The following is a 13,954-nucleotide window of genomic DNA, read 5'->3' as shown; positions in this document are numbered from 1 at the left end:
ATTGTAAAGGTGATAAAGGTAGTCAGCGCTCTAGACTCAGAGCAAATGGGGGGGAGGGGGAGGTGTTGGAGGGACTTCCTACCCAGACAAGATTCAGACAGGTTGTGCAGAGCCGCTCCTGGTGAGATGAACGGGAAGGATCAGGACATAGCGTAGTGAGTAGTTTTCTGGTCAGGGCTGGGGTAGTTTTTAGGGCTGGGGTGGCTTCTAGGGCTCAGGGCTGGGGCCTAGGGTGTTTAAGGGCAGGGAGGCCGGTTTTAGGTTTGGGGGCTGGATGGCTTTCAGGGCTGGGTGAGGGGTAAGGGTGTTGTATAGGGCTCATGGTCATGGGAGGGGCTGTGGAGGGTGCCAGCGGTTAGAAAGCAGGTCCCGTTACCACACATAATCTTTACCACGCATATGCCTTTACCAATCATGCCTTTACAACGAAATTCGTTGTAAATGCATGAGTGGTAAAGGCATATGCGTGGTAAAGCTAACGCATGGTAATGGTATTGCGTTGTAACCACCATGCAGTAAAGGCATGCGTGCTATCACCTGCATGTTTCCCTCATACAACCACTTTTTAACATTGCCCATTACCTTTTAGACCAATTACCTCACCTTAAATCCAGTAGTATGATTTCACTGTTTAAACATCTATTTTAAGAACACGTCACAGTTGGGAATGTAAGATTCGTGGGAGAAACGCTTTTGGTGAAAATGTGGATATATATATATATATATATATATATATATATATATATATATATTTGGGCAACTTTTGGAAATATATATATATATCATATATAGTCAGGTATGTAGGACTCCAGGCACTTTAGTTCCAAACTACAGGCAGGCAGAGCCTAACACCAAAGATTCCCCTAGGTCTGTGAAAGAAGCAAGGGAAGTGCAGGGTACTGTCATTTTCCTTTACACTTCTACGTGGAAGTGCACATCTCACAGTTTTCGATGCAAACAGACGCAAGCCATAAAAGAGGCAGGGATAGTCAGGCGAGCACAGTGTCTTTGCACACGGTGAGCATGGGTGTCAGTATGGGTAGGCAGTTTCATCAACTGTTAAATGTGGTTTTTATTTGGTACACCGACCCTATATGTGGTAGTGCTGGTCTCAGGGGTCATGAAGGCAGAGGCAAGACAAGTCAGTAAATGAATCTACCTGCTATCTGCAGCTTCTGCTCCGTGCATTTCCTTTAGCCACTCAGAAGCAAATAGGAAGTCGTTGCGGAACTAAATTTGTGCATGATGTCACTTCCGCTCCATGTAATATTTTGATGAATCGCTGTCCAGGCTTAAGAGCAGCAGGCTCCAGTGGGTAAAAATGGCATATGAGGGCTAAACTTCCAACCAGAGGTGAACCAGGCAAACACTTTTATGAAATGCTAAGGTTTTTTCCCGGAGGCATGATTGCATATTTACTAAGAATTGATTAATATTTGGGTATAAAGATAAGAGTCAAATCATTGTTACCTTATTCATTGTCAAAAATAAATATATTAAAGCAAAGACTATGGAATGGTCGTGTCACAAGTCTTATAAAGCAGGACAACGGCCAGGTACCCATCATCACCATAATAAACATTATTTGATCTATCAAAATAGACCTTAAGAGTACAAAGAAAGGAAAAATATTACAGTACAATGGATGACGATATCATTTCCAGTACAATATAAAAATGGTTCATAAAATGGTGATATTATGTCTTTCTTCACACCCCATTCTGAAACATCCTAGTAATAGTTTTACATTAAGAGCTAAGATCAGAAGAGGGTGGGGGGGAGCAAAAACCTTGACGAGGGGTCCGCTATGCAATTCAACCTCCCTACATTTCGCTTGAGATCATCAATATTCATTTAAAACCATGTGCAGTGTTTACGGCAAAAAGGAAAACAGGAATACGTCAAGTTAAAACCACACAGTATACAACATATAAAGGACTTGTGGTGGTACAAGTCACTTACCATATCCCATAATGTACAAAAATAATATAACGGGCTATATCCAAAAAAGTCAAGATGGGAATGGATTTATTCTGAAGGCCTTTAACAATATAGTTCATAGACGCCGGCACCTAAATTACAGAAATAATAGAACGGGCTATGACACAAACTAAAGCAATCATATATAACAATCACAACATTCCTTGGCAGCCACAGTTGTATAGATTAGTCACAGCTAGATCCAAGCCTGACCGCAGACCTCAAAGAAGCTAAGGACTTACAGCACAGAATTACTGGAAAGTATTTGAAGAAAAAAAAAACAGGTCTAACCTGTCTAAAGTTTGCCTTTCTTAACATAGGAATGAGGTTAGACTTTCTTGGAACCTTAAAAAAACTGCAAAACATTAAAAAAATGCATCATGTCCTGTGGAGACTTCCCATCGCAGCCACAGGGAGAGAGACTCTGGCCCCTATGTGCCCCACCCGGGTGGGCCGGCAGATAATGAAAAAGGTCCAAGCGGAACCTTGTCAGTAAAAATCGATCGTGGGTACTTTTAAGTCATAGAAGATGGGGCTCAGCCGATGGCACAATTTTCAATAAAAATTAACTACGCACGCTGGGCTTCCTCAGCTCCCCTTCTTCCCTGTTCAGCTGCCGTTTTATAAAGAAGTCCTCCTTCACCCAACACTGACCTCTTCTACACATATTCTCTGGGTTGGTAAATAGATCGACCCTTCCCAAATCGTAAAACGACCCCTGACGCACATGAGCCAGGGAATAAGGTGTTAATGATCCAGAGAAAGGAAGTCAATTATATTATCCTTACTTAGGGCGATTCACTCCGTGAGCCACGAGTTCATCCACAGTGACGGGGGCGGTAAGACAGCAGGTCAGAAGGAAAGACCATCCCCAGTTCTTCATGGACTACAATAGCGGGGATACAGTGCGGTGAGCATAATAGACATTTTAAAAAGATGTTGTCAACAGTTTGCAGTTCCTTATGCTCCATATATCCCCAAATCTCACTACCGTAGGCCACCTTAGTGAGACACTTAGCCTTGAAGATCTGCAAGAGGGGCCGATGAGTCTATTGCCCAATCTAGATGCAAAATTGAAGATGGCAGTGTTGGCCCTAACAAAGTCCCCTTTTTAGGTCTCGCCTGATCCAGCGCTTGCGCTGATCTGGCCGAGACATTTTGTATACAGGCTTTTCAAAGTGCTGCTGTGGCCTAAAGCTTCAGTGCACGTGAACGTGCACGCGCGCAGCGCCATGTGTCTTTCCTCCGTATCACTTTCACTTTCGCGGCCGCAGCCGCCTTGCCAAAGCTTGTTTAGTCTGCCTCTGGCTGTACACAGAATGCATTAAATATAGATGGTGAACATTTTGTTTCTATATGGGTCACTGAAATTATATTGCTGCCAGCCGCATTTCCTAATTAATTTGGCAAATGGTAGAAAGTGAAAAAGACGCCATTTTAATTATAATAAAATTGCCCTTATAGCAAGATCGGATTTCAAAATGTACGCTTGTCACATTGACGTTTTTTTTAAAAACGACGCGGCGCAGATATTCAATTTACACCAGTTCAATGGTTATTTCACATTAAAGTGAAAACCTCCAAATTTGCAGGGCCTTTCACTCCCGCATCTCCGAAGATACAGAAAAGGAATTTCGCAAATTAGCATATTGTCCGTTCGTTAAAAATGGGAACAGTTGGTGAGGGTGGTGGAGTGGGAAGACACATTGATGCTTGCAAATCATGGCTGCAGTGGTGACGTTACATGTCTTTTTGAATAAATCATAAGTATAACGTTAGTATAACAGCTAAGTAAGGCCATTATCCCTGTCTCATAATTAAATCATGGCTGCAGTGGTGACGTTACATGTCTTTTTGAATAAATCATAGTATAACATTAGTATAACAGCTAAGTAAGGCCATTATCCCTGTCTCATAATTAAAAACCATCAGGTATAAAGGCGTGCTGCTATTAGCAGACCATCCACCTGTGTTTGATGATATCACTTGTCAATCAGTGCTCATAGCATGTTAAATACTCACAAGTATTAGTTGCAATCAATGCAAACCCCCTTTCAAGTTGTAGCGTGTGCATTCCAAAAGTATAGAATGTCTCCTTGCATTAATGATGGGTCAGATTGACCTGAATGTGGACTGCACGCGCAGCTCAACGCAACAATAGGCTCGGGTTGCAGGCAAGCATTGTTTGGTGACGTGACATGTCTTACCTTTCTGCTCTGTGGCATAAACACGTGATAACATAACATAGTATAACATGACATGGTATAACATAACAAAAGATAGTATAACATAACAAAACATACCAAACCATAACTTAACAAAACAACACAACACAACACAGGACAGCACAACACAACCTAGCCTAACACAACATAACACAGCCTAGCCTAACACAACATAATACAGCCTAGCCTAACCTAACCCAACATAACATAGCCTAGCCTAACACAACATAACATAACAAATTATAGCATAGCATAACAAAACAAAACCTAGCATAGCATAACAAAACATAGCATAACACAACAAAACATAGCATAGCAAAGCACAATATAGCATAGCATAACAAAACACGACAAAACATAGCATAACAAAAAACAACAAAACATAGCATAACAAAGCATAGCATAGCATAGCATAACAAAACATACCATAGCATAATAAAACACAACTTTCAAGTTGTAGCGCGTGCATTCCAAAAGTATCGAATGTCTCCTTGCATTAATGATGGCTTAGATTGACCCGAATGCGGACTGCACGTGCAGCTCAATGCGACAATAGGCTTGGGTTGCAGGCAAGCATTGTGTGGTGATGTGACATGTCTTACCATTCTGCTCTGTGGCATAAACACTTGATAACAAAATATAGTATAACATAACAAAACATAACAAACCATAACCTAACAAAACAAAACAAAAACATAACAAAACAAAACACAGCACAGCACAACACAACAAAACCTAGCCCAACACAACATAACACAGCCTAGCCTAACACAACATAACACAGCCTAGCATAACCTAATACAACATAACGTAGCCTAGCCGAACACAACATAACAAAACAAAACATAGCGTAGCATAACAAAACATAGCATAACACATCAAAACATAGCATAGCAAAGCACAACAAAGCATAGCATAGCATAACAAAATATAGCATTGCATAACAAAGCATAGCATAACACAGCAGAACAAAACATAGCATAGAGTAACAAAACACAACAAAACATAGCATAGCATAACAAAATATAGCATAGCATAACAAAACAAAGCATAGCATAACATAACAAAGCATAGCATAGCAAAACAAAACATAGCATAGCATAACCAAATAAAGCATAGCATAACAAAAAATAGCAAAGCATAGCATAGCAAAACAAAACATAGCATGGCATAACAAAACATAGCATAGCATAGCATACCATAATACAACACAACATAGCATCACAAAACATAGCATAGCATAACATAACAAAACAAAGATTAGCATAACAAAACACAACATAACATAGCATAGCAAAACATAGCATAGCATAACAAAACATAACAGAACATTGCATAGCATAGCAAAACAAAACATAGCATAGCATGACAAAACATAGCGTAACACAGCATAACATAACAAAACACAAAAAACATAGCATAACAAAACAAAACATAGCATAGCAAAACACAACAAAACATAGCATAGCATAGCATAACAGCATAGCATAGCATAGCAAAACAAAACATAGCATAGCATAACAAAACATATCATAGCATAACAAAACACGAGCAAAACAGCATAGCATAACAAAACACAGCAAAACATAACAAACAAAGCATAGCATAGCATAGCATAACACAACACAACAAAACATAGCATAGCATAACAAAATATAGCATAGCATAACACAAAGCATAGCATAGCAAAACACAACAAAACATAGTATAGCATAACAAAACATAGCGTAACACAGCATAACATAACAAAACACAAAAAACATAGCATAGCATAGCATAACAAAACAAAACCTAGCATAGCCAAAGACAACAAGACATAGCATAGCATAACAAAGCATAGCATAGCAAAACAAAACATAGCATAGCATAACAAAACATATCATAGCATAACCAAACACGAACAAAACAGTATAGTATAACAAAACATAGCGTAGCATAACAAAACACAACAAAACATAGTATAACAAAACATAGCATAGCAAAAAAAACATAGCATAGCATAGCATAACAAAACAAAACATAGCACAGCATAACAAAACATAGCATAGCATAACAAAACACGACAAAACATAGCATAGCATAGCATAACAAAACATATCATAGCATAACAAAACAAAGCATAGCATCACAAAGCATAGCATAACAAAACAAAACATAGCATAGCATAACTAAACATAGCATATCATAGCATAACAAAGCATAGCATAGCAAAACAAAACATAGCTTAGCATAACAAAACATAGCATAGCATAACAAAACACAACAAAAAATAGCATAGCATAACAAAACAAAACATAGCATAGCATAACAAAACAAAGCATAGCATAGCATAACAAAACATGACAAAACATAGCATAGCATCACAAAACATAGCATAGTATAACAAAACAAAGCATAGCATAGCAAAACACACCAAAACATAGCATAGCATAACAAAACCAAACATAGCATAGCAAAACATAGCATAGCATAAGAAAACATAGCGTAACACAGCATAACATAACGAAACTCAACAAAACATAGCATAGCATAACAAAACATAGCATAGCATAACAAAACATAGCATAGCAAAACACAACAAAACATGGCATAGCATAACAAAACACAACAAAACAGAGTACAGCATAGCATAACAAAACACAACACAACATAGCATAGTATAACAAAACAAAACAAAACATAGCATAGCATAAAAAACACAACAAAACATAGCATAGCAGAACAAAGCATAGCATAGCAAAACAAAACATAGCAAAGCATAACAAATCACAGCATAGCATAACAAAACATAGCATAGCCTAACAAAACACAACAAAATATAGCATAGCATAACAAAACGTAGCGTAACACAGCATAACATAACAAAACACAAAAAACATAGCATAGCATAACAAAACAAAACCTAGCATAGCAAAAGACAACAAGACATAGCATAGCATAACAAAGCATAGCATAGCAAAACAAAACATAGCATAGCATAACAAAACATATCATAGCATAACCAAACACGAACAAAACAGTATAGTATAACAAAACATAGCGTAGCATAACAAAACACAACAAAACATAGTATAACAAAACATAGCATAGCAAAAAAAACATAGCATAGCATAACAAAACAAAACATAGCACAGCATAACAAAACATAGCATAGCATAACAAAACACGACAAAACATAGCATAGCATAGCATAACAAAACATATCATAGCATAACAAAACAAAGCATAGCATCACAAAGCATAGCATAACAAAACAAAACATAGCATAGCATAACTAAACATAGCATATCATAGCATAACAAAGCATAGCATAGCAAAACAAAACATAGCTTAGCATAACAAAACATAGCATAGCATAACAAAACACAACAAAAAATAGCATAGCATAACAAAACAAAACATAGCATAGCATAACAAAGCATAGCATAGCATAACAAAACATGACAAAACATAGCATAGCATCACAAAACATAGCATAGTATAACAAAACAAAGCATAGCATAGCAAAACACACCAAAACATAGCATAGCATAACAAAACCAAACATAGCATAGCAAAACATAGCATAGCATAAGAAAACATAGCGTGACACAGCATAACATAACGAAACTCAACAAAACATAGCATAGCATAACAAAACATAGCATAACAAAACATAGCATAGCATAACAAAACATAGCATAGCAAAACACAACAAAACATGGCATAGCATAACAAAACACAACAAAACAGAGTATAGCATAGCATAACAAAACACAACAAAACATAGCATAGTATAACAAAACAAAACAAAACATAGCATAGCATAAAAAAAACAACACAACATAGCATAGCAGAACAAAGCATAGCATAGCAAAACAAAACATAGCAAAGCATAACAAATCATAGCATAGCATAACAAAACATAGCATAGCCTAACAAAACACAACAAAATATAGCATAGCATAACAAAACGTAGCGTAACACAGCATAACATAACAAAACACAAAAAACATAGCATAACAAAACAAAACATAGCATAGCAAAACACAACAAAACATAGCATAGCATAACAAAGCATAGCATAGCAAAACAAAACATAGCATAGCATAACAAAACATATCATAGCATAACAAAACACGAACAAAACAGCATAGCATAACAAAACATAGCAAAGCATAACAAAACAAAGCATAGCATAGCATAACACAACACAACATAGCATAGCATAACAAAATATAGCATAGCATAACACAAAGCATAGCATAGCAAAACACAACAAAACATAGTATAGCATGACAAAACATAGCGTAGCATAACAAAACACAACAAAACATAGTATAACAAAACATAGCATAGCAAAAAAAACATAGCAAAGCATAGCATAACAAAGCATAGCATAGCATAACAAAACATAGCATAGCATAACAAAACACAACAAAACATAGCATAGCATAACAAAACATATAGCATAACAAAACAAAGCATAGCATCACATAGCATAACAAAACAAAACATAGCATAGCATAACTAAACATAGCATATCATAGCATAACAAAGCATAGCATAGCAAAACAAAACATAGCTTAGCATAACAAAACATAGCATAGCATAACAAAACACAACAAAAAATAGCATAGCATAACAAAACATGACAAAACATAGCATAGCATCACAAAACATAGCATAGTATAACAAAACAAAGCATAGCATAGCAAAACACACCAAAACATAGCATAGCATAACAAAACATAGCATAGCAAAACACAACAAAACATGGCATAGCATAACAAAACACAACAAAACAGAGTATAGCATAGCATAACAAAACACAACAAAACATAGCATAGTATAACAAAACAAAACAAAACATAGCATAGCATAACAAAACATAGCATAGCAGAACAAAGCATAGCATAGCAGAACAAAGCATAGCATAGCAAAACAAAACATAGCAAAGCATAACAAAACATAGCATAGCATAGCATAACAAAACATAGCATAGCAGAACAAAACATAGCATAGCAGAACAACACACAGCAAAACATAGCAAAGCATAACGAAACAAAGCATAGCATAGCATAACAAAACACAACACAACACAACAAAACATAGCATAGCATAACAAAACATAGCATAACAAAACACAACAAAACATAGCATAACAAAACATAGCATAGCAAAAAATAACATAGCAAAGCATAGCATAACAAACCATAGCATAGCATAACAAAACAAAACATAGCACAGCATAACAAAACATAGCATAGCATAGCAAAACACGACAAAACGTAGGCCTGAGACATGTTTTAAATGGCTACTTTAATTGGTGGCACAATGAGTGCAGCGGGCCCACTGGTAGCATTTAATTTACAGACCCTGTGCTCAGATACTACCATGTACTAGGTACTTACAAGTAAATTAAATGCACCAATCAGGTGTAGGACACTTTTTCCAATTCTTTATTCAGTGAACACAAACAGTTTTGTACTGGTTAGCAGTGGCAAAGTGCACAAAGTCTTAATTCCAACAAAAACTAATTGACAGAACAGAAGGGGTGAAGGCAAAAAGGTTGGATAAGACCACGCCATGGATGTCTGCTAATAACATAATATTACAATCACCTGTCCAAATTTAAAAAAAAAATATGCTAGCTAATCTCGCTTGCAGGTCTGAAGTTAGGGAAGCAAAAAAGCATTTTTACGTCACTCCACTTTGGAAAAATGCTAGAAATATCCACTACTGTTTTTTACAAAGTTTAGTGCACATAAATATTTAAAAGTTGACAATGTATTTCTAACAGCAATACTCTGTTCTATAGTACTATTATTTCGCCACCATTTTCTCTTTGAATTCCTACATCACTTTATAGATGGTTCCTGCTGCTAAACTTGTTTTCATATCCCCAGGGCCGGACTGGCCGTAGCGGGCACCCAGGAATCCCCTGGGGCAGGGGCCGGGCCGTTTTTAGGTCTCGCCTGAGCCAGCGCTTTTGCGCTGCTCTCGCGAGAGCTTTTGTAAAAGGGGGATCTGGAAGTGCAAACTAGTGCTTTTCAGGCCTCCAAATAGAGTGCATGTGCGCCGGGCGCAAGCAGCATTTGGCAGCCTGAAAAGCACTGCCTGATCACTTTCGCGGCTGATTTGATGTCCTCAGTGAGCCGCGCGGCCACTGAGGACATCAAAGCGGCCGCGAAAGTGCACACCATTAGCCACCCCCTTCCTGCTTGTTTACTTTTGCCACCATTTCTTGCAACACAGGTGAGGAAAAAAGCATTTTCATTTGACTTTCGATGTCCCTCGTCAGTGCTTGTTTTAATTTGCTTTCACTACGTTCTTTAACTTTATTCTGCCGCACTTGCACCTTTCTGTTGTGCACTCGGCACCCAAACATTGTTTTTTTATTTAAATTAACAACCCAGCACGCTATTTAAATTAATAACACCGTGCACTCGACAATGGCGCCTGGCCCTGCAGCTCCTCCCACCCCCGGGTGCCACGCTTTACAAGTACAATTAAACATTTTAGTATTTTGCTTTGACTTTAATACTGCGCACTCGCACCTTTCTTGTTGTGCACCTAAAAGTAGTCTTTTTATTTATTTAAATTAACACGGCGCATGCTCAACAATGGTGCCTGCCGCCCGCAGCCTGCCTCCGCCCCCTCTCGCCCCCAGGCACCAAACTTTAGGTTACATTTTCAGTATTAAAAAAAACTCTGCTCCCGAAGAGTTTGAGATCAAGGAGAAAGCCAATAGTAAAGGTGTGTTGGTTTTCTTTGTAATCGTTCCAAACTAGACGAGATCTCTATTTAATGGTAGTTCAGCTGGGCTTACGTAGCAGCCTGCAAAGTCTGCTTGTATCATGCTAATATCATGTTATAATATTGTGAAAATAGCTTAACTGGTTAAATACTTGCTACGGATGGCTGTGGTTAAACTCTGCTCACAGGTCAAAATCATAATGACCCAGAACGTTTAAGTGTTTTCTGCACAGCATCACTTGTTGTATAGCGCGGACTTTACCCGAAGGTGTCAGAGCGCTTCACAACAGGAACAGCAGTGTTACATGAAGAGAAAATTACAAGTGGGCATGTTACAAAAGTGTTGATCGTTAAAACAGCCTGTTTAGAATATAAAGTTAAATAGTAGATTAGTTCATGCTCCTGGGGCGAATTGTTTTTTTGTGCATTGATCTTTTTGCGTACTCCGCTTTGTTTTTACATCCAGGACTACCAGTACGCGAATTCTTTTTTAAAATAAACTGGTTAGGATTAGCTAGTTGCGCTTGGAATAGCGAAGGGTGAACGATATATTACTAGATAATCTGCTCACTGATGTCGCATTCATTGGCAATACCATGTTATCCTTTGATTAGTATTGGACTGGCGTTTTGGTCAAACGTGTACTGCAGGTTGAAAGGGTGGTGTAGGCGGGGCCGGGTCACAGCGCAGCGCGCGCGGTTGTAGTCAAACCAGAATTTGATTTGCAACTGCCTACCTCCTCCCACCATCGGGCTCCTTTTAATCATATGGCCAAGCCAACACAGAGAACCATCAGTTCTCCCCGCGCTGTGGTGCACTGCACCGCCGCTAAATCTCCCATTATTACATTGATCCTTAACTACTGTCAACTTGAAACTTATTCACAATACAACTCGGAGCATACTATATCGTTTTCCAATCCCCGGAGCATGCAGGTGAAGTACACTATTCAGGAGCTGTAGTCAGAGCTTTAAGTGGGATGAAAAAACTGGGGGGGGCGGTTCTCAAAGGGGCGTGGCTCAGAAACCCCTACGCCCTAAAATCTGTGCTTGGCATAGTGTGCCGCCCGACCTGTATTTTGCTGTTTCTGTCATTGCATTCAGATATGACACAAGTAACATCAAACCTACAAAAAGTCACGACTATTGACTTGGTTGTTGCATAAGAAAAATTAAGCTGCAAGTATGGCTGGTACATAATATAGAACAAGCATTTGCAATGCAATAGGTCTCGAATTTATACGAGTTTGAGCTATTGGCATTGTAAATGACAATGCTTTTTATCTAAGTTTGTTTTTTTAAAAACATAAATAAAAGGCACTGTCATTTACAATGCTAATAGCTCAAACTCACGCAAATGCGAGACCTATTGCATTGCAAATGCTTGTTTCCTACTGATAAGGGGACGCCAGTGCATGGCGGCATCGAACACTACCCCCAAATATGAAAAGACATCAGTCTTAGGGACAGGCGTCGACCCCACCACAAAAGTGTAAGGTTTACTAGGGCGTGAACCTACTTGCATTACAAAAGATTTGTTGTTGTTGACCAGCAAATCCAAGTCCTTCATAAAGTGGAAAAAATGAGTTCAGTAAGAGGTGCAGTCCCCTAGTTGTCCTGGCCATGAGGACGGCATCGTCTGCGTACAATAGTACTGTCAGTCTCTGCCGACACACCTGTGGACAGTCCGTTTTCAACTTCAAGAGGGTCTGTTCCAAGTTATTCAGGTACTCATGCTGTGGAGGGTAACATATCAAAAAGCACATACAAATGTCAACAAGTGGAAAATTGATAATCAGGTAAGACAACAATTCCGATCCATTTTTATTGTCAATTGAATTGCTCATTAGTCTACCTGAATTGATTAGACGTTTCAAGCCTAATGGCTGCACATCCATGGGACACCATCAGGGCAAACAATACATTTACAGAGCATAACTCTCGGGGAGAGGATGTATCCTTATGGCTAGAGCAGTCGACCTCGAAGCTGGGGAACGAGGCTGGAGTCTCGGCTACGACACTCAGCATCCTGTGATTCTGGGCAAATCACTTAATCTCCCCGTGTCTAACCAAAAAAAATGAATGTGTCCGTTTGTAACGAAACTGGTGCTCATGTAAAGAGCTCTGATACCTGATACCTTCGGGTCTAGCTTGCGCTATATAAAACTCTAAAAAAACAAACACAAAAAACAAAAGGGGGCAGTGAATTCCTTGAGGCATCGTGTATCTTTTTGAATAAATTCAGGATGAGTCAGAATTGTTTTTTACCATGAATGTAGACTAAACCCATTCAACTGGTGGGTGTAAAATAATTAATACACACACATTCACACACACCTTTCTACATCTGAGTGACGTGGGACAGTGAAGTCATTTAACCCCAATGATGCAGTATTTTTCACAACCTGAACCTTAACCTCACAGCTCCCTCTTAAAGGGATACCTCAACCAGTAGATCTCAATGCTTGCATCTTTGTTGATGTTCACTCTTCTTGAAACCAAACCAACACTTGGGTTGATCAAGGCTTCAATGCAGCCCAGCGAGAACTATGCTTGCTGTGAACAACATTAAAAGTGTCCCTGATACAAGTTGAGTGATGACAAATAAACACAAACCATCTGTGAGCACTTATTTGCAGCTAAATACATTTTTTTTACCCGAGCCACATAAATATAAATAGTATAATTCACTTTCCAAATATTCTATATTGGCAGCAAGCCATCATGGCCCGTATCACAAGGAGTCTACGCGCCTCTTTTTCGCGTGTGTGTCTAAAGTTCATACAGATCTTGGAAATTCTCAGATTTACTCCATAAAACACAGACAGCACAAGTCGGGAACCGTGACCGGAAATTGCCTCACTCATTTTTTGTCATATTCTGTCTAAAGTTGATTTATTAACTCGGTGGAAATTCTTATATATATGAACTTTAGACACATGAGGCGCAAAAACAAAGCCGCAGGCCCGCAGCTCTGCACACTCAGCGCAGCTCTTCATGATAAGGCCCCAG

General features: G+C 38.7%; 1 protein-coding gene across 1 annotated transcript in view; it reads right to left on the bottom strand.

Moving 5' to 3' along the window:
• The window catches only part of ADAP1 (ArfGAP with dual PH domains 1), a 453,319-nt gene that overhangs the window by 336,415 nt on the left and 102,950 nt on the right, over positions 1-13,954 (bottom strand). The gene's annotated exons all lie outside the window — the stretch shown is intronic.

Source organism: Triturus cristatus, chromosome 10 (genome assembly GCF_964204655.1).
Source record: "Triturus cristatus chromosome 10, aTriCri1.1, whole genome shotgun sequence".
Classification (NCBI taxonomy): domain Eukaryota; kingdom Metazoa; phylum Chordata; class Amphibia; order Caudata; family Salamandridae; genus Triturus; species Triturus cristatus.
Note: the sequence above shows the minus strand (reverse complement) of the source record. Positions and strands in the feature narration are given on the sequence as shown.